Genomic DNA, 18,403 nt, shown 5'->3' on the forward strand with positions numbered 1-18,403 from the left:
GGGAAGGGAGGGGGGGCGTTGTGATTTTCGTTGGACAATAAAAGTTATTTCCTCCTCCTACTACTTTCAAGAAATCGTAACGTATGACAGCTCATAATCCTATGAGCAGCGAAAGAGGGCAAAATCATAAGGTATTGCAGCTTATAATCATAGGAGTGGCGAAAGAGAGCACCAATTCTGATGAACAAAAGAAAAAGAAGAAAGAAAAGCTGTAGCAGCGAGTAGACTGTGCAACCGAGGACGGAATTAAAATAATATGAAGGCATTTTGGCATTCCAGTTCATTTTATTCTTGATCTTCCGTCCAAATAGTGCTGAAGGTAATTTCCCTTCGGCTTCATCGCTAATGCCGATCTGGACACGTCCAGGGAATGTGCGGGCAGAAGCTTAAGGCGTTCACATAACTACATACTCTCGCTGAATAACTCCGGCGCGATTAAGGACAAGATATAAGCATCTGCATACCGTTCTCATTTGCCAGCTGGGCCTTTATTTTCATCTATCGCTAAGTTCATGTCTACTACGTAGACGAGAAGGAACTCTATTCTTTTACACATATAAAATTTAATTTGCACAGTGTTGAGTTAATGAAGCCCATCAGGCTTCATTTTTTATAAAACATGGCAATAAGTACGAGCATATTACCAAGACCTATAATCCGCGCGTAGTTTTGCCTGCCTTCAAAGTCTCTCGGAACGGGAAAATTACTTGCAGCAGTAGCAGCAACAGTACAACCGTTCGGGTAATCCACTTACATGCTTCATATGACCATTTCAGCCCTGTTGGAGGACATCATCTCATACTCCAATAGAAAGTGAAAACGAAAGAAAAGGGAAGGTGAACGGCTAAGGAGGCGTGTAAATGTGAGGTGTACGAAAGTAAGACTCTCTGCATTGTTTCAGCGCACACATAGAAACGACTGCATCAAAATACGTAGGTTCCAGCTTGCGTCCTTCAAACGAAATGCCCTAGACGAAATCTATAGACTTTAACAGGCTAAAGGACCGAAGCGTGCCGAGCTGAATTCTGTTAGAGTATACTGGGACGAAATTACTGGTGATGAGTAAAACTGAGCGAGTACTGAGGTTTTAACTTGTCTTTAAAGCAGTTTTGTGCGGCGCGTCGTTGCTGTTTTGGGTTTAAACAAACTCAAGAACAGGCTAAGAAATGAGAAGACAGCATGCGTATTTTTTATTTGAGTTGATTAATTTGGTATGGAACGAAAAAAAAACTGTCACACAGAAGAGTACAGAGTTAGCGAACAAGGGATGATATTCTGGGGATTTTTTTTTTTACCGCGACAATGTTAAGGGGACCGTTCAGAGGTGAATCAGGCCTGGTTGGCGTCGTCACGGGTGTGTTGCTGTTTGCAACACGTTTTCTCAGTCGAGAGGATTCGAGCGCCTTTCGTAGTAAATTTAACGGTGCAAGACTTGCATAGGCGACCCGAAAATAGGAGAAGGGCGGACTGAATGGGAAGAGGTGGAGAGGGAGGGGGGGTGGGGGGGCTGAGAGGTGTTAAGGGCAGGTTCTCCTCTAAATGTCTTCGTATTGTGGCCGGTAGACAAACGTGAACCCGCACCGTAGACCTGGTCAGATATTCTTTCCGCGTGACTATTCGTTGGCAATCCCAATGTCCCAATGAAAATTGTTTTTGGCCGCCATGCAACGTACTGCTGTCATAGTGCAAAACTTCTTCGCTGCATCATAACCAAATAAACAATTAAACTGGTCTTGCGTTTAGCGTGCACTGACGCCATCACAAGCACAGGAAGGCAGATGTCTCCATATTCCTGTGATAAAAGTTATCTCTGTATCGTTGGGCTAAAGGTGCCATGAAAAATAAAAGAATCGAAACGTTAAGTTAATGAAAAAAAGCGAGCCTTCGAGTCAAAAGGAATATATTCACTGGAAAGGAAAGTATCACTGGTTAACCGAGGAATGACGCCAAAGAAATGGAAAGAAAGAAATGGCCCCAACATTCCGGCGGAAACAACCTGAAACGCTGGAGTTTGTGCATGCGAGGCGTCAGTAAATTAAGGGGAGACGCAGCTTTGAAATTTCAAAAAACGGCCCAGAAAACAGATTTTTAAAAAAGTGTTGTATATGCTTCTATGCCTCGTTTTTTACGCAGAAATTTCGTAGTTGAAATTGACTGAGAAGTTCTCTGAAAAAAAAAAAAGTCCTGTGCACCTCACGAAATCTCGAAACGTGATGAGTAGCTGTTGCCACAGATGGCACTGCGATCAAGGGTTGTAGCAGACCCCACGAAATCTCAAAACGTGATGAGTAAGAGTCAACGCTAAGAGCGTTAAAAGATTTTGAAATGTTAAAGGAGAAGTTAACGTGTTAGTTTCTATATTGCAAAGGAAATAGAACGCACTGCTGCTTCATACTGATAAATATGTTGAACTGTAAACACAGAATCGACGAATTTAGCTCCACCGGCTACGTCGGGACTTTAGCTTTGTAGGGCCAATTTTCGAGCTGCAAAAAGTGCTTCGCAAACTTGTCTATTCCGCACAGGGCGTGTTTGATTAGCGCCGTTTTATTAGCTAGCGTTTAGTTTAGCATGCGCAGCGATGATGACGAAAGCGTTCTGTTAACAGTTCATTGCTTTCAAAAGGACTGTGCATATCGACTGAGACTAAATATGTTAACTGTCCGGGGACACGGGCAGAAACTTAAAACTCAGAAGGGTAGAAATTAAAACAGTCTCCGCTCTCACCCCGAGGCGTAAAAACGATGGCGATAGCTGGGCCGTGGTCTCCATCCTTTCTCCACCGCGTGAGAGCATCCACTCCAAGCCCGACTGTAAGGACCAACCTAAGGGCCGCTCTGACACCCATTCCGAGCACCACTTTAAGGGCCACTATAAGGCCCAAACTAAGGACCACTATTCCACTAAATCTAAGGTGTACATTAAGAACCCTCTAAGGACCACTTTAAAGATAGACCTGGGCCAACCCTTTCGATCTCTGTAACGTCCACTCTCAGGCCCCCCCAAAGAGATCACTCTGACGACCACCCTAAAACACCACCAAATGCTCACTGTCAGCGACGTCCTAAGCCACTCAATACCAGACATATAGATGAACACGATACGGGAGTGTCAGTTATGACGATACAGGCAGCACCCTCTGCAGCGCTCGCTCCTGGGTCCTCCGGAATACAACAATTTCCTTGGACAGCAGCTAAACGTGAGTTTTTGGTTAGGACGTTTTACACGAAGGTGACGCCATTTATACTTGATAAAGCTTCCTATAAGCTACTGTAGTGAAACGAGTGAAACAAAGTCGTCGAAAGGCATCTGAGGGCCTAGATTGCAACGCTCCTGGTGCGAAAAGTCGGGCATTGGTCGGTGACGGCCATCATACCGGCGGCGGCATACCTAGAGTTGAACACGAACTCGCGTGTAAATGTCGACGTTCATAATGCCAAAAACACGCGAAAGGAGTGCGAATCAGCGAACAACAAATGAAGACTCTCGAGAGATAAATCACCTGGGATAAAAAAAGAGAAAAAAAGGAAAAGGAAGAGGAGGAACCTGCCATGGGGGAAAATCTAGATGGAACGAAAACACTCGGCAGCAACTTTCGACGACGGGAGAAATGCTGCTTGCCTCCGATCCCCGGATGCACGTTTGACGGCGTGCACCGCGAAAAGGAATGCGCGACATCTTCGCCAGTGGTTCGCCAGAAAAAAGAAAATAAAGAAAGAACGGATGGAGCGTGAAGAAAAGAGAGAGGCAAGTCTAAAAAATGACGGGCTTCATTATTTCCTTCTCTATTCCCGCTTGATCATCTAGGCACAACCCCAGCCTCTCGGATTTATTTTCTCACCTTTTCCGCCACTTCAAGGCCTGCTAGAATTCTTTCTTTTTTTTTGCACACGGCACGGATGCGCGACTAGTCTTCATGTACTGAACGTAATCTATTCGTCGCATTCCTTTCTTTCCAATCTCCTCCTCTCCCGCATCGTCCCTTTCTACTCTCCCTCTACCATATCAGCGAGTTGTTTCGTTTTTCTTCATTGATAGCCGCCCTCTTCGCGGCAAATTTTATTGCGTCGCGCACCGCTTTATCTTTTGTGCCTAGCTGCCGCCGTCTCGCTTTCGCTATTGCTTCCGGCTGGAACATTTCTTTCGTTATTTGATTTCTAATTCTTTATCCAATCACAGGCGTGCTCTTTCTTCGTGCGCACTATCCAGCTCACCACGACACTGTCGTCTCGCCGACATTCCGGGAGTTCGTAGTCACAGCCGCGGACCTAAGCTAGATTCGAAACAATCCGTGTTCGTCGGCTCTCCGCCAGGGGGCCTGAGATTCCGCTCGCGCGGTGCTCTGTCAGCGCGAAGCTCTTTCGCTTTCTCTTCGGCCAACAGCGCCACGTCGTGTGAGGTTAGGTGCGAAGGGAGAAATCCGAGTAATCTCGGTAGCAGTAAGAAGGCACTGAACGTGGAATGAGCGAGAAAGAGAAAACTTATCAGCGTTACACACTGCAGCAGAAAGCAGAAAAATGGAAGGAAATGACCGAGGAAGCAAATAGCAAACTCAAGGCTCCCTTCTTCATGGGGAAAATTGAGCGCGAGAGTCTGCGCACGTGAGCGCTGTTTTTGCTGCCCTAGGCTGCTGCTGTGCTTTATATGGTACACCTGTCTCGTATAGGGAACAGAGCGACAGACAGCCGGCCAGAATGGGTTAGGTTACGTTAGGTTATTATAACTAAATGAAAATATCTTGTTTCACATTGGAGTAATCAGCCGTGATGCTATCCATTAAACAAGAAGTTTGTGTTCTAAGTCGGCTCAGACATTCAGATGCAACAAGAAAGGGTGACGTTTTGCGTTACAAGTGGTGACGTTTTGCTTTCCAACATCCTTTACTGTGATTGCATGCCAGTGAACAGAATTTGGCTTCCACAGCAACAGCAATCCGACTGCAATCCGAAGCGTTCGGCAATGTGCCAGACGCTGTCTCCACCTGTAGCGGCGCAGCGTTTTTGTTATGTTTTGGCAAAAGGGCCGGCAACTACGGCATGTCTGGTGAACTTGTCAGCGCCCGAATAAGTCGCGGGGCCAGAAGCAGTACAGAGTGTTTCTCAAAGTTTTTTTTTTTAACTTTCACTCCGCAGATAACGCTCAGACTTGTTTTACGTTTACACACGTAACCATCCTGTAACTTTTTTTTCTACAAAAGTGCCTATATGGCGGTAAAAGTATAATGCATCCGTCCGGAAGTCCTTGGTTTGATATTACTACATTCATCAAAGAATGACAGCGACTTCTTTGCTTCGACAGCACTCTTTAAGTGCTTTTAGCTTTCATTCTTGCCCATCTTAGGGCAACATCGTAAGGAACGTACAGTGAACCTGAGGCTGAACAAGATGCCGAACCTGCGACCCAGCATTCCGAAACTTTTCGTCGGAATGATGTTTTACAGGGTGCGCTCTAAACGAGCTGGCGCGCTGTGCCAGTATTCTTGAGTTCTCGAATTACGGCGAAGATTCTCGCAGCAACTGGCGGCAGCGCGTAGCATTTCTTGCTATGACGATTCCTTGTTCCTACAGCTTGCAGGCCGCGGCACCAAGACTACGCCCAGGTCGATGGGAGGTTAGAGCGCGTTTCCACTCTCAAGGTTGTGTTTGTGTTCACCCCAAATTGGTGATGAACAACGAACAAGAGTTGCACGTCGGTAAAATAAGAGTGTTTACTTCCGCTTATCAAGTACGTCTCGTGTAGATCCATCGTTCTATGTGTTAAAAAAAAAGCCACCTGGCGACACCCGGGCCCGCAGTATACCGTCGCTGAATGTTTTGTGCCTCGGGCCACTTTGCATGAAATACCGCGTTGAGCCATATGCATTAAGCAACCATAGATAATTCTAGAGCACTAAAAACGAAAAAAAAAACGAGTGCATGAATTTCAGAGACAACAGTAATATTAAAGGCCAGTTTTGTCGTAGAGCACTTCAGGAAATTAGATAAAAGAAAGGTAAAAATTAGCCAGAAGTATCCAATGATTTCATCCCGGGGCCATATATGACGACATGGTAAAAAATACTAAATGGCTCTATATACCGGGTGTCCCAGCTAAGTTGAGCCAAGGGTTAAAAAATCAATTATTAGAGGCAGGCGAGTGAAAACAGTTAGCCATCTTGCGCACCACAGCCAATTTCTTGTTTCGCAATCAATTCAGTTTAATTAAGTTTAATTATCTAAATTAGTAAATATTGACATTACACAAAAAAATTGCATTTGAAGAGTTGTCGAGCACCTTCACAGGCCCCCATCTCACCATTTACGATAAGGATTTTCTCACGTGCGTCTTTTTTTCCCAGCTCCAAAGAAAGCCCGCGAAATACAAATTAAACCACGTGACTAACACACTTCCGCGCCGCGATCGTGCTACTCTCAAGCGTTGTTTGAGCAAACGAAATCGCTGCAGCCTTGACTCGACAGCCCCGGAGCAGCGGCAGGCCGATATGTTGGCGGTGGTTTCTTGTCTGCGTCAGCCAGTGGCACACATGACGGTGCGAGTTGCCGCCGTCCACCTATCGGCCTGCCGCTGTTGCGGGGCCTTCGAGTCAAGGCTGCAGCGATTTCGTTTGCTCAAACCACGCTTGAGAGCAGCACGCTCGTGGCGCGAAGTGCGTTAGTCACGTGGTTTATTTTGTATTTCGCGGGCTCTCTTTGGAGCTGGGAAAAAAAGACGCACGTGAGAAAATCCTTATCGTAAATGGTGAAATGGGGGTCTGTGAAGGTGCTCGACAACTCTTCAAATGCAATTTTTTTGTTTAAAGTCAATATTTACTAACTTAGATAATTAAACTTAATTAAAATGAATTGATTGCGAAACAAAAAATTGTATGTGGTGCGCAAGGTGGCTGTCACCGATATGCAACTAGTTTCACTCTCCTGCCTCTGACAATTGATTTTTTAACCCTTGGCTCACGTTAGCTGGGACACCCGGTATAGTGCTTGCTTAACGCCGTAACGATCTACACTATTTCTTACCACAGCGCAAATAGGTAATGCTTATTTCCTGAAAAAATGTCACTGGGAAATTGGAACGTTGATGTAGCGTTATCCCGTAGCCGCCACCGAAACTTCAGTCTCACCACTGCTACGAGTAACCGCAGCTTCATCTTGTTCTAAGGTTCAGTTTTCATCACGCCAACCTGAGCGAAAACACGCTTCGACTCCAGGTCTGACAGAGTAGCAGCATACTGAACGCACTTTCCGCTAGGTGGAGAAAAGGGCACGCACCAGGTGGTTTTGTTCCTTTTTTAAGTATAACCATGCGGGTACTCATCACTTGTGGACACGCGCCCTATCTTTTTATCAAGCCGTGCTTAATCTTCTACCCCATATTACGCATATTACCCTAGTTTGTGTTCAGCGTGTAATCGCATGGGATAACAAAATAGACATTACAATGTGAATAGATTTTGATATTTTTAGCCAAATTCTATCGGATGAAAGCTTGTAAGAAGCTCCGCCGGCTACTACAACAGGTTTCGGTTTAGATTTATTGGGTTTAAAGTCCCAAAGCCACTGAGACTACGAGGGACGACGTAATGAAGGGCTCCGGATAATTCACACTACCCGGGGTTCTTTCACGTGCACTGACATCGTGTTGGACCACGAAAGAAAGAAAGAAAGAAAGAAAGAAAGAAAGAAGAAAAGAAAGAAAGAGAAAGAAAGAAAGAAAGAAAGAAAGAAAGAAAGAAAGAAAGAAAGAAAGAAAGAAAGAAAGAAAGAAAGGAAGAAAGAAAGAAAGAAATAGAGAAAGAAAGAAAGATATGACGCTCTTAGAAAAATGGGAGAATCAAGCTCACTCCTGGAATGTGGTCGCGGTATGTTTTCGACAGCACAACTCGCGCACATACAGCGCATCCACAGCTCGCATGTGCGCCGAATCTCCAACAAAGACCCGATGGCTCGGACACATCCGTACAACGTCGGGCCATCGCACTGCCCGAACAAAGTCGGAAGAAGAACAACCTAAATGTAGCCGCGCGGGTTTGCTACGGTGCGTGTGTGCCTCGCATACTTCGCTTCTTGATGGTCAAGAAGCGACGACGTGAAGACAGTCCGGCAAACAATTCCACGCTGGCGGCCATCCTGATAGGCTTCGCGTTGTGCGGCTTGGATACGGCTCTATATAAAAGCCCCACATCCTCCTCTCGCAGGGAGAGCAAAGAAAGATGGCGCCGCAGGCGTCGTAAGTCGTACTCTTCGCGCCCAGGCAGGGGTCGCTGGTCGCCTTTCCTGGCGGCTGCTGAAGGAATTCGAGGCATTTGGAAGCAATCATCGAATCGTCCTCTTCAGTCCGCCACCGCCGGCGAAGCGGAAAGACTGTTGTTGTTGGCGTGTTTCAAATTGTTCGTTCACCGTACGAAGCCGCCTGTGCGCTTCCTCTTTGGTTTGTTAGGTATATTTTATTTTTTCTTCTTTCAAACTTATTTTTCTTTCCCGACGACTCCTTGCGCCCGAGTTCCATTCAACACTGCGTGGGAGGAAAGGGAAGAAAGATGGTGGTTATTTCGGTTAGATTCCACAAAAACACTAGGGAAACAGGGATTGGAAAAAGGAACAGAGGGCGCTGGAGGGTAGAGGTATCGGGAAGGGTATGGCAGATGAGGAGGCAGGGTGCGGGTTGTTGAGGGTGCACGGTTCAAGAGGACATAGGCGGGGGATGTATCTCGCTGTTTCATCGGGCAACGCTTCATTTCATTCAAGCTCTGTAGCTCCCGCGTGCTTCTTCCCTCTTCCGATGTACTTCATTTTTCTTTCCCGCCCATATTTTTTTCCCCTAGTCCGTCACGCTTCCCCTCCTTATTTTCGGGACGAACGCTCTGATTCGCGGAGACGCCGCGACACGCAGCCTTCATTGTTTCGGTTTCGGGTCGCGCTGTGCCGCACGAAGCCTTCGAATCCTGTTCTTCCTTCTCTTCACTTCCAAGTTTGTCTCAAAGCGCCACGCTTCTCCTTTTTTGTTCTTTATCTTCCAAACTCCCCCGCAGCACCTTCCTAAAAGGGAATAAACGGAAAATATTTCCTCCTCTTGACCGCCCTTGTCGGTCATCGCTGTTTTTCCGGGAACACCGCCTTGTTGTATTGGGGAACGGCCGGGGCGATTGTGAGGCGACGCGTTTCCCGAAACGTCGGGGCCATTTTCCTTTCAATTTTCTCGCTGATCCAAGGCCGCCATTTATTGTTTTTAGCCTTTTTTATATCCCTAGAGTTGATACCTTCACCATACGTCTATACGTCCTCAACTGTTTCTTGTTCTTTAGTTTCTTTTTTTTTTTTCAAGAACGAAGCGGAAGGAATCTCGACAAATCGCGGTATACCTTCACGCGCCGGCGGTGGCCGAAATAACCGGCGCCTGAAAACACGGTCAGCTTTGTTCTTAATCGAAAACGGGTGTTAGAAGTGATAGCGCTTGGCCCCTCTCTGTTGCCGCTGCTGGGGACAGCAAATCGGCAGGCGTTTTTGGCTTGCCAGGGCGGAGGCGGGGCAAAAAACATTTTCGAGAAATAATAAAATGATAAGGGGGAAAAAAGCCGGATAACACCTCCTTACTTTATTCTTACATTCCCCATTTTCGAAAGTCGCGGCAGCAGTAGCAGTCTGCAGCGCCAGCCCGAAGACGTTTCAAAGTCGAGATTGCCCAATTTCGATGTCGAAGTCACGTTTCCGGCGCTTTGGCGTCACGGCGGACGCATTCCTCCTTGTTTCTCGTCGTTTCGTTTTCCTTCTTTTCCTTTCTTTCTATTCTCTCTTTTTTTCTTCGGCTTCCTCGCCGCAGGCTCGACGCCGCGGCACAAAGGCGCCGAATGTACTCGATCGCTCGCCGGCGATTCTCGATCAAACGCGCGCGGCGCACTCCCCTTCGGCGAGCAGGCGGCCTCTGGAGGCAGGTGAACGCAACAAACGGGGAAATTCAGTTTCGCCATTTCCCGCTCCATCACGACCACCCTTCTTTCCCTCGGAGTAGGGTCAAGTGTTGTAGTAGAGGAGCAGAGGGCAGGGTTCGTCGCCTGACGTCAGAGAGGGCGGTTTGGTATGAGGGAGGGATGTCGTAGCAGTGTAGGAAACGGGAACGCGGCTGACGCTGAAGGAACACGCAGGGAGCACAAGGAGTAGTTACACGTGTCGTGGCTTGAATGCGCATCCATTGAACACACACACACACACACACACACACACACACACACACACACACACACACACACACACACACACACACACACACACACACACACACACACACACACACACACACACACACACACACACACACACACACACACACACACACACACACACACACACACACACACACACACACACACACACACACACACACACACACACACACACACACACACACACACACACACACACACACACACACACACACACACACACACACACACACAGCTGTTAAAGGCATTTGCTACGTTCAGCGTCGTCGTAGAAGTAGCAGTAGTTGTCGGCGTAACCGGTGGATGATAACCGCGGTGCCGATGGAGGTGGGGTTTGTGGTGGAAGGAGGAGGATTGTGTAGCAATATATATAGCGGAGGAATGCGTAGCGGGAAGGAGGTTGCATTACAAGAACAGCCCGGAAGGCGGTAAGCTCGGAAGGAGGAGATTATGGTGACAGTGGGGGAGTGCGCAACCGGAGGTTGGTTATCGTGAAAGGAGGAGGGGGATGGTTACGGGGGAAGAATGTATGGCGAGAGCGGTCGGATGCTTAACGGCAATGTCGTCACCGAGGGAACCACCCGGAGGCTGGTTACCGCGGAAGAAAGAGGGAGGTGGGAAGGAGAAGTCCGGAGCGTGTTTTCCTTCGAAGGAGGAGAGAGTGCGGGGTTAGAGCGAGAGAATATGGCATGCTCTGCCTGCGGCGGCTGATGTGCAGCGTGCCGCCCTAGGAGACGCTCAGTGGCGGTTGCACCACTTGCTTAGAGTGCAACTCAAAGAAGATGTAAGTGTTGAAAACTAGCAGAGCTCTTTAACCTCACATATCTCCATGTCGTTCTCAAATTAATTACCTCAATATATCGCGAAACGAAAATTCCTCGACAGCTGCCGCTGAGTCGTGCTTTACCGAGAGGTAACCAACCTGTGAGTATTTTTTTTTCCACCTTCAGGCAGCCAATATAATTGACTCTAGATTCCCTACCCGAGAAGCCTAAGTACAGCACTTGGTACTCAAGTGCAAGCCGTGTTGAACCGGCCCTCAGAAGAAGCTCGTCGCATTTCGCTATGCCTATACAGGCCATCCTACGGCTGCGGCCATAGATAATTAGTCCGACGTGAGAGACCACTGTGAAGACGAGCCCTATTCCTGCGACTTCGGACTGTTACTCAAGGTGACTTGCTTTCTGCCCTTCGCTCCATCCTTGCCGTTAGGTGGTCTTCTACAATGATAAAATGGCAAAAGGGCCCTCCATAGGAATTCAATGGCGAAGTGCCGACAAATCATCATTGGGCCGGTCTAGTCACTGGATATACAAGTACGGCGCAGTAAGGATCCTTGGTCTTCGATCAACTTAACAAAGCCTTCGGAGGTCCCATGCATGTACACAGCGATGGCTCCGTGAAAAAGCAGTCATGCTGCGTCACATTTGTGCTCCCTAACCTCGCTGTATCTTGGGCAAGTCAACTTCAAAGAACGATGCCTGCTGCTGCGGCAGAATTAGTAGCCATTTCAATCATGAGATCAACTGCTGTTCTTGGGTGAACATCAAAATATCGCAATTATGACTTCAAGCAAGCGCTGAACCGCCTCACACATGGGACTGGCCCGGACGAAATCCGGTGACAAAAGTTAAGTCACCAAGAAAGCGAGAAAAACTCAAGCATTAATGACATGTGGTCCGCTTAAAGTGGCTTTCCTTTCACATTGAAGTAGAAAGTAAGGATTCACCCGTCTGCATTTCCCAAAAAGCTCGGTCATGCCCAGCATCAGTGACAATTCTAAATGACCGGAGTTTCGCAAATCAGCTTGTGGCGCAGTATATTGGTTCAGCCGCCTTTGAACTTCATTGTGAAACGTGTGGTCAGGCACGGAAGAGCGTCGATATGGTGTATTGGCTGCGCACATATTTTGGCTGCATTCCGGCAAGGCTACGCGAGATTCATTGTGCCGTCTCACCTTTAATCTATGTCAATGTGGGTGAGTATGCACAGCTTTCTCGTTGTGTACCCATGTTCTCGCGGTAAACTGAAAAAGCGCTGCGCAGACCGGAGAGTTTGAATTCACGAGCTTGTCTTCACGGCGTTTGAACCGTCAAAACCCGACCCAGTAGCATGTAAGCAAGCATCTCAGGGTTTTTCTTTCAATTCTATTTAGTAACTGTATATAAAGCAAGTGGTTCTGGCAGCAAGAAAATGTGCAGCAAAGGAATGACTGGGAGCCGTTAACTCTAGCGCTTACCGTGAGCAATGTGGTAGTTCACAGGCATGATAATTAGGATGAGTTGGTTTTAGCGCTAGTTGTTCTCAGCTCTTTTATGATTTCTGCGACGTTGGCGTCGTCATCCGCAAGCCCACCGCTGGTCATCTCACAGTAAAGCTGCACCTCCGGGCACCCTTCAATAAATATTCACCTCCTTCACCACAAACCAGCATCTCTAACCCGGAATCTGCAGCATACGAGGCGGATGCTAAAACCACTAGTCCACCGCAAAGGTGGACTACAGTGGTTAGAGCAACTACGTTAATAAATCAACTCTAATATGTCTCCATATCTTCGCATTGTTAAGCCAAATAAAGCAAGATCATTCGCGTTGCAAATTGGCAACCGCCATGTGATTTGTCAACGCAGACGCAGCATTGGACTTGGGGGAGTCTTGGGCTTATATACCTTGTTGCGTCTGCACTGAAATAGTGTGTCACTTCGTGTTCACACATTGGTGTCCTGCAAGGATTCGCCGGCGCTGCAAATTTCTTGCAGTTCCTTCTGCAATCTTACCACTGAAATTCACGTCATTTTTATAAATTATATGACAAATTACATTTGCACCGTGTCTTTCATTAAATTTTGCAGAACGGCGAATACTGGGTAGAACAGAGTGATGCGCACAGCCCCCCAGAAGGATACAAAGGGTCGTATTTCATTTCCACACGCTGGCGTTACCTCAAGAAATAAGGGGCCGTATTCTATAAGCTGTTCATTTTTCGTTGTCCACTTCAAGTCCTTTCGGTCATCTATTAGTGGTCACTCAGATACACCCGCGCCTTTCAAGCGTCTGTGGCAAGCGACCCGGCCATTGGGTGATTAGCTGCCGGACCTCACCATTGGCTGCATGTCACAGCCAATGCAGGCAGTGGTCAGGTGCGATCGTCTGCTTGAAAGCGGCGGGTATATCTGAGTCACAACTGACAGAAGCCCGAATAGACGCGAAATGGACAACAGAAAATGGACAGCTTATAAAATACGCCCCCAGGTCACCTAGGGCCTCTGAATTCCTGTGTATTTATTTCGACGCTGCATGCATATTTTATTCACCCAAAGCGTGGATTTAGGCCAGCCTCTACGCAGTGCCTTCTTTCATGTTACATAAAACACGTGAGCCGCCGTGGATGCAATACTTTTTTTTTTGGAACATACACTAGCAACACTAATGTTTCATTACTCTGCCCGGGACCAACCCACGCTTATGTGAAGGGGGCATCTGAATTACAAGACGCAGAGAGGCGGTTGAGAATCACCTTTAGAGCATGAAACAAAAAAAAACAAGGAGACGTTTAAAGATATGCAAAGGGCATCGCTGAATGAAAAATTAGGTACTGGTTATGACTGTTTAACACGAAATTTCAGCTACAACGGCGTACTACAGGCTGTTGTCGCTGGATCTAACTTGCCTTAGCTTCGACGACAACTATACGAGGATTTTATTGCCGCAATAACTTGCCTACCACCTCGGTAGCTTATCGACGTCGGGGCCTGGAGGACTCGGGACCTCCGTCGATCTCGTGGCCACCAAAAACCTTGCGCATCAGCACGTGTCTGCTATCCACATGGGTTCTGCAGTAGTGAGTGTTGCTATGCACTCGTGCTTGATCAAGCGGTTTTATTATTTTTGCGCTTGACGTCATCGCGTCGAACAACCGGGTACAGACAAATGCGTCGCTCTGCTTCATCGCGCGATGTGACGAACACTGCCCCCTTTCGCCTCACTGCAAGAAGTGCTGTGACGCCACCAAGCGGCCTCGCAGGCTCTCCGGCCAAAGGCTCATGGCCCGCGCATTTTAAAAATCTACTGTATGTTTCTTTGACAACAATAAGGTGCATTACATTTATGATATGCATTAACGTAACAAGCCAGGTACGCAGCTTCACGCTGATTGGTCATAAATAGAGTTATGTGGCGCATGGCGCCATAACAATTCGCCACGTTGATTGACCAGAATCCCTTCCACTGATTGGTTTCAATACCATGACGTCACAAGACTTTTACCACGGAGATTAATCGCGGAGCTAATGCTAGTGTTGCGGCATAAACTCAGGCATCCTACATCCGTGCCTTTGGTTGCTAAACACTCTAACTGGCAGCCGCATTTAGCAGTACCCGAACTGGTGAACGTCCGGTAATTTTTTTTTTTTTTGGTATGAGAAATTGTTGGAGCATCTGGAGACATGACTCGTGTAAGGATAATTCCTCCTGCATTTTAACACCAGGACTACAGCCATCATTACGCAAGCATAAAAAATGTCATTAAATTATAAGAAATTTCTGCCAGCAACTAACAGAAAACATGAAATGGCTCCCCACCGTATATGTCTAGCCACCTCCTCGAGAGCTTTTCGTTGTTTTGAATTGTGCATTTAATTGAAGCGCGTGTCACATTGACAGATTGGAAATTGTAGATCAGCACGTTTTCATTCGTGGGATGTTTCTATCACGATACGCTGCGATACTCCCCACAAAGACCCAAATACCGTACAAAAGTGCAGCTCGGCGGCATTGTATAGAGCCTCCGTCTCTTGCGTTTACGGCCGGCGCGCGCTGAGCACAGAACTCGTGGGCAGGCTCTTTTCTCTCAATGAGCTCCGAGATGGCAGGCTCGCATTTCACGAGCGAGGAGAGGAAGAACAGAATAAAAAAAGAAGGGAAAGAAAACAAACTGTCTTGCGACAGACGGTATCACCCTGCTTTCCGTATGACTTTTGCACGAAGCGGAAATGGTCATCTGGTAACAATTCTAATAAGTAAATTTGTCTTTTCAACACCTTAAGGCAAGTGTGGGACGACCACGAAATCAGCTACAGAAAAAAAACTAAAGAAAAACAAAAAGCGCCGAGGGCGCTTACTCTTCATGGTTGGACAGCGGATATTTAAAAAAACGTCAGGTGAAGCAAAATGATTGGTGAAACAGGGTACCTCACATTATTGGCACCAAACAATTTAGAGCATGGATTCTGGGCCGAAATCTAAAAGGGAAATGAATACTTTCATGTACAGTCATGGAGAAAAGTTTGCGGGATGCGGATTTGCGGAGAAAAAGTATTTCTGCTTTACATCGCTAGCCATTCATCTTGTATAGGTTTTGGTGTATGAAGCGTGCATGTCCTTTCATGCTTCTATGCTTTTTATTGATCTGCTCTGTCTGACAGTGTATAACTATTTTTTCTTTTGTGAGAACGCACCCCGCAAACATTTGTCGATGACTGTACCTGTAGAGGCTTAGAAAGACTGTTATAAAAAAAATATAATCTCTGAAAGTTCGGTGTACAAATCGGGATTTCGGAAATCAGGTGTTTCTTTTATTGTGTTGTTTAAAGTGCACGACTTGACTTCTTCTGCGCTGTTGTTTGTTTGGCTCATTAATCGATCACTCATCCCTTTATTAGTGAGCTGATTGCTTCAAATGACGACGCTTGTCTCTAGGCACATCAACACACGGAGATGATGGAGAGAATGAAAATAATCTTCAAAGCTTCCGGGCACTTTCCAACGAACACATAAGAGACGTAGGTTAGGGGCTGTATTTTGCAGCAATTGACTTCATTTTCCACTTCATTAGGCCGTAATGTCAATCGGGAACAAAGCAAAGGTGGTTCGGAAGCAATCGGTCGCTCGCAGACACATCCGGTCTGGTGCCGGCGCCGCCGCTATCCACCCTGCTGTCGGCACATCGACTCTGTCTAAGTCTCATGCACTGATTTTCCTACACACGCCCTTGCTATTGCGAAGGCATCCCTTGAACTGGTAACAATTTTTTTACACACGACGGGGAATACTGTTCTTTTTGTCATGAGTGTTGTAGTCATAGCGGTGTCGATACATGAACAACACAAATAAGCAATTGAAAATGACATACGCTGATCCTCTGCCCTCAGCAACCTTCTCTCCTTCTTTCCCCTAATTTCAATTCCTGGAGCAACCTTTGGTCACATGGGCCGTGCTGCGTTAATTCGACGCACAGCCGACGCCCAGTTTTTTTTCGCCTATGCCGCGTTAGGGCAGATTACGCTCGCCAGGCGTGGCAAACACGTCGTCACGCTCCCTAATTCATCGGCGTCGGAACCGATCGGCCAATTTTTGATGTGCGCGGGACGTATTTATTCACTTAAGTGACATAATGACATCAGCGTGACGTCTTCTCTCGCGGCCAACGTCGCTGGCAGAAGGAACCAATGGCGAAAGATCAGATGAATAAAAAATAAAATGGAGCATTAGAAAACGTTACCCTAGATAGCGATAAAAGAGAGTCAAAGCTAATTACCGTCAGGGTACGAGGAGTGATCAGCGTCAGCTGTTCGCGAATAATGTAACGCAAAGATGACGTAATGTATTGCTGCCACTGCCACCGAACTAGCCTGTCATTGTGACACAACTGCCACTGATCAAACACAAACATCCGCAGTGGCCTATGAATGATTGGGAGGGTTGGTGGCTGAGGGTAAGTGAAGTGTATACTATCTTCGCATCACTGTCTGGGTCAATGCCTTCGGTTCGAATGCAGCTGTTAAAGCTTGCCTTTGCAGGAGGGTGTAGTGGTTGTGACCCCGAGCTGGCAGCTCTGTACGCATCTAGACTACAGTTTCCTATTATTTTGCTCTGAGCAGGGCATGTAGAAGGGACGACGTCGACGTCAACACCGACGCCAGCGCCAAGCCGAGAGAACTAACCTAATACAGCTATCGCTGTAAAGAAGAAGTGAAATAAAGAAAGATACACGAGTGTGGTTCCAGTCCATTAATATGTCGTTGAAATTGAAACCAGATCACCACCAGCAGAACGCGTTACGAAAGCACTTGCAAGAATGTATATCGGCTAACCAGTGGTTGACGCAACCATACAGAAGCACAAGCACGTGTCAGAGACACGTTTGTAGGCTTCCGCAAAAGAAAACGGTTGAAGGATTGGACTTAATGAACCGTTTTCTGAAGACTAGATTTTCTGAGAGAACTGAAATCAATCTCAGACGTCTTGTGAAATGAGCTAAAGTTGAGAATAATTTCTGTCTAATTCTGTTTTAACATTTTGTATCTAACAGCACCCAAGTCATATCCAAAGTTGCCATGCGTTCGGCTGAGATAAAATTACTCAGATTGTCCCGATGAATAGTTTGCGTTTTGTTGCTTTGTTGGGCACAACCGAAATAAGCCAGCGTAGTAGGCGAACAAGCTTTATTATGAAGTCAATCCCTGCACCAGTGTATATCTCCGTTGGTCCAGCGCGTTCATTCATTTCATTTCAGTGCTGCGTCAATTGAATATTACTTTTTGGATTTTGTGCATTCATACAGGACGCTCTCTTGTTAAATATGTGAAACGACAAAATTAGCCTTCAGATGAAGAGCATATAGTAGTGCTTGCGGGGACATATTGATCCCAATTTTCTCAAATTTTTACTTAATTGCCTTACCAAAGATAGAATGAACGTTGACGTACAGCCGCGTTCGAGAGAAAAAAATAAGCACAGCAGTACTTTCGTCTTTTCTGCAGCATGGCCCGCCCCGGAGAATTATTCTTTAAATCCATTAGTCGGAGACAAATGGAATGGAAGACCATTCTGTAGCTCCTTCCTTAGGTTTGTGGCATTACACGTCTAGGCCTGTAGCGGCACTTGTTCTAATGCGATGGCTCTTTGAATGGCCCAGATAGCGCGGTCCCTGAATTCATTAAACGCCCATTATCTGCAGGGCTACGTCTAGATTGCGCAATGCTAAACAGGCGCATATATTTCTGCTTCAATTGCACTCGCACTGGCAGCGACCGTGTGGGTGCAGCACAGCGTAGTTTGTGCTCGCGGCTGGCACTGTCATTTCGAGAGGAACCGCATTTGCATCTCTCTGCTGTTTTCAGAGGTGGTCCTTATCTCGCATCATTTGGTTTATTAAATGATAGTGCGATGGAAAACTTGGCCCTTGAAAACA

The sequence above is a fragment of the Amblyomma americanum genome, chromosome 4 (assembly GCF_052857255.1).
Source record: "Amblyomma americanum isolate KBUSLIRL-KWMA chromosome 4, ASM5285725v1, whole genome shotgun sequence".
In the NCBI taxonomy this organism is placed as follows: Eukaryota; Metazoa; Arthropoda; class Arachnida; order Ixodida; family Ixodidae; genus Amblyomma; species Amblyomma americanum.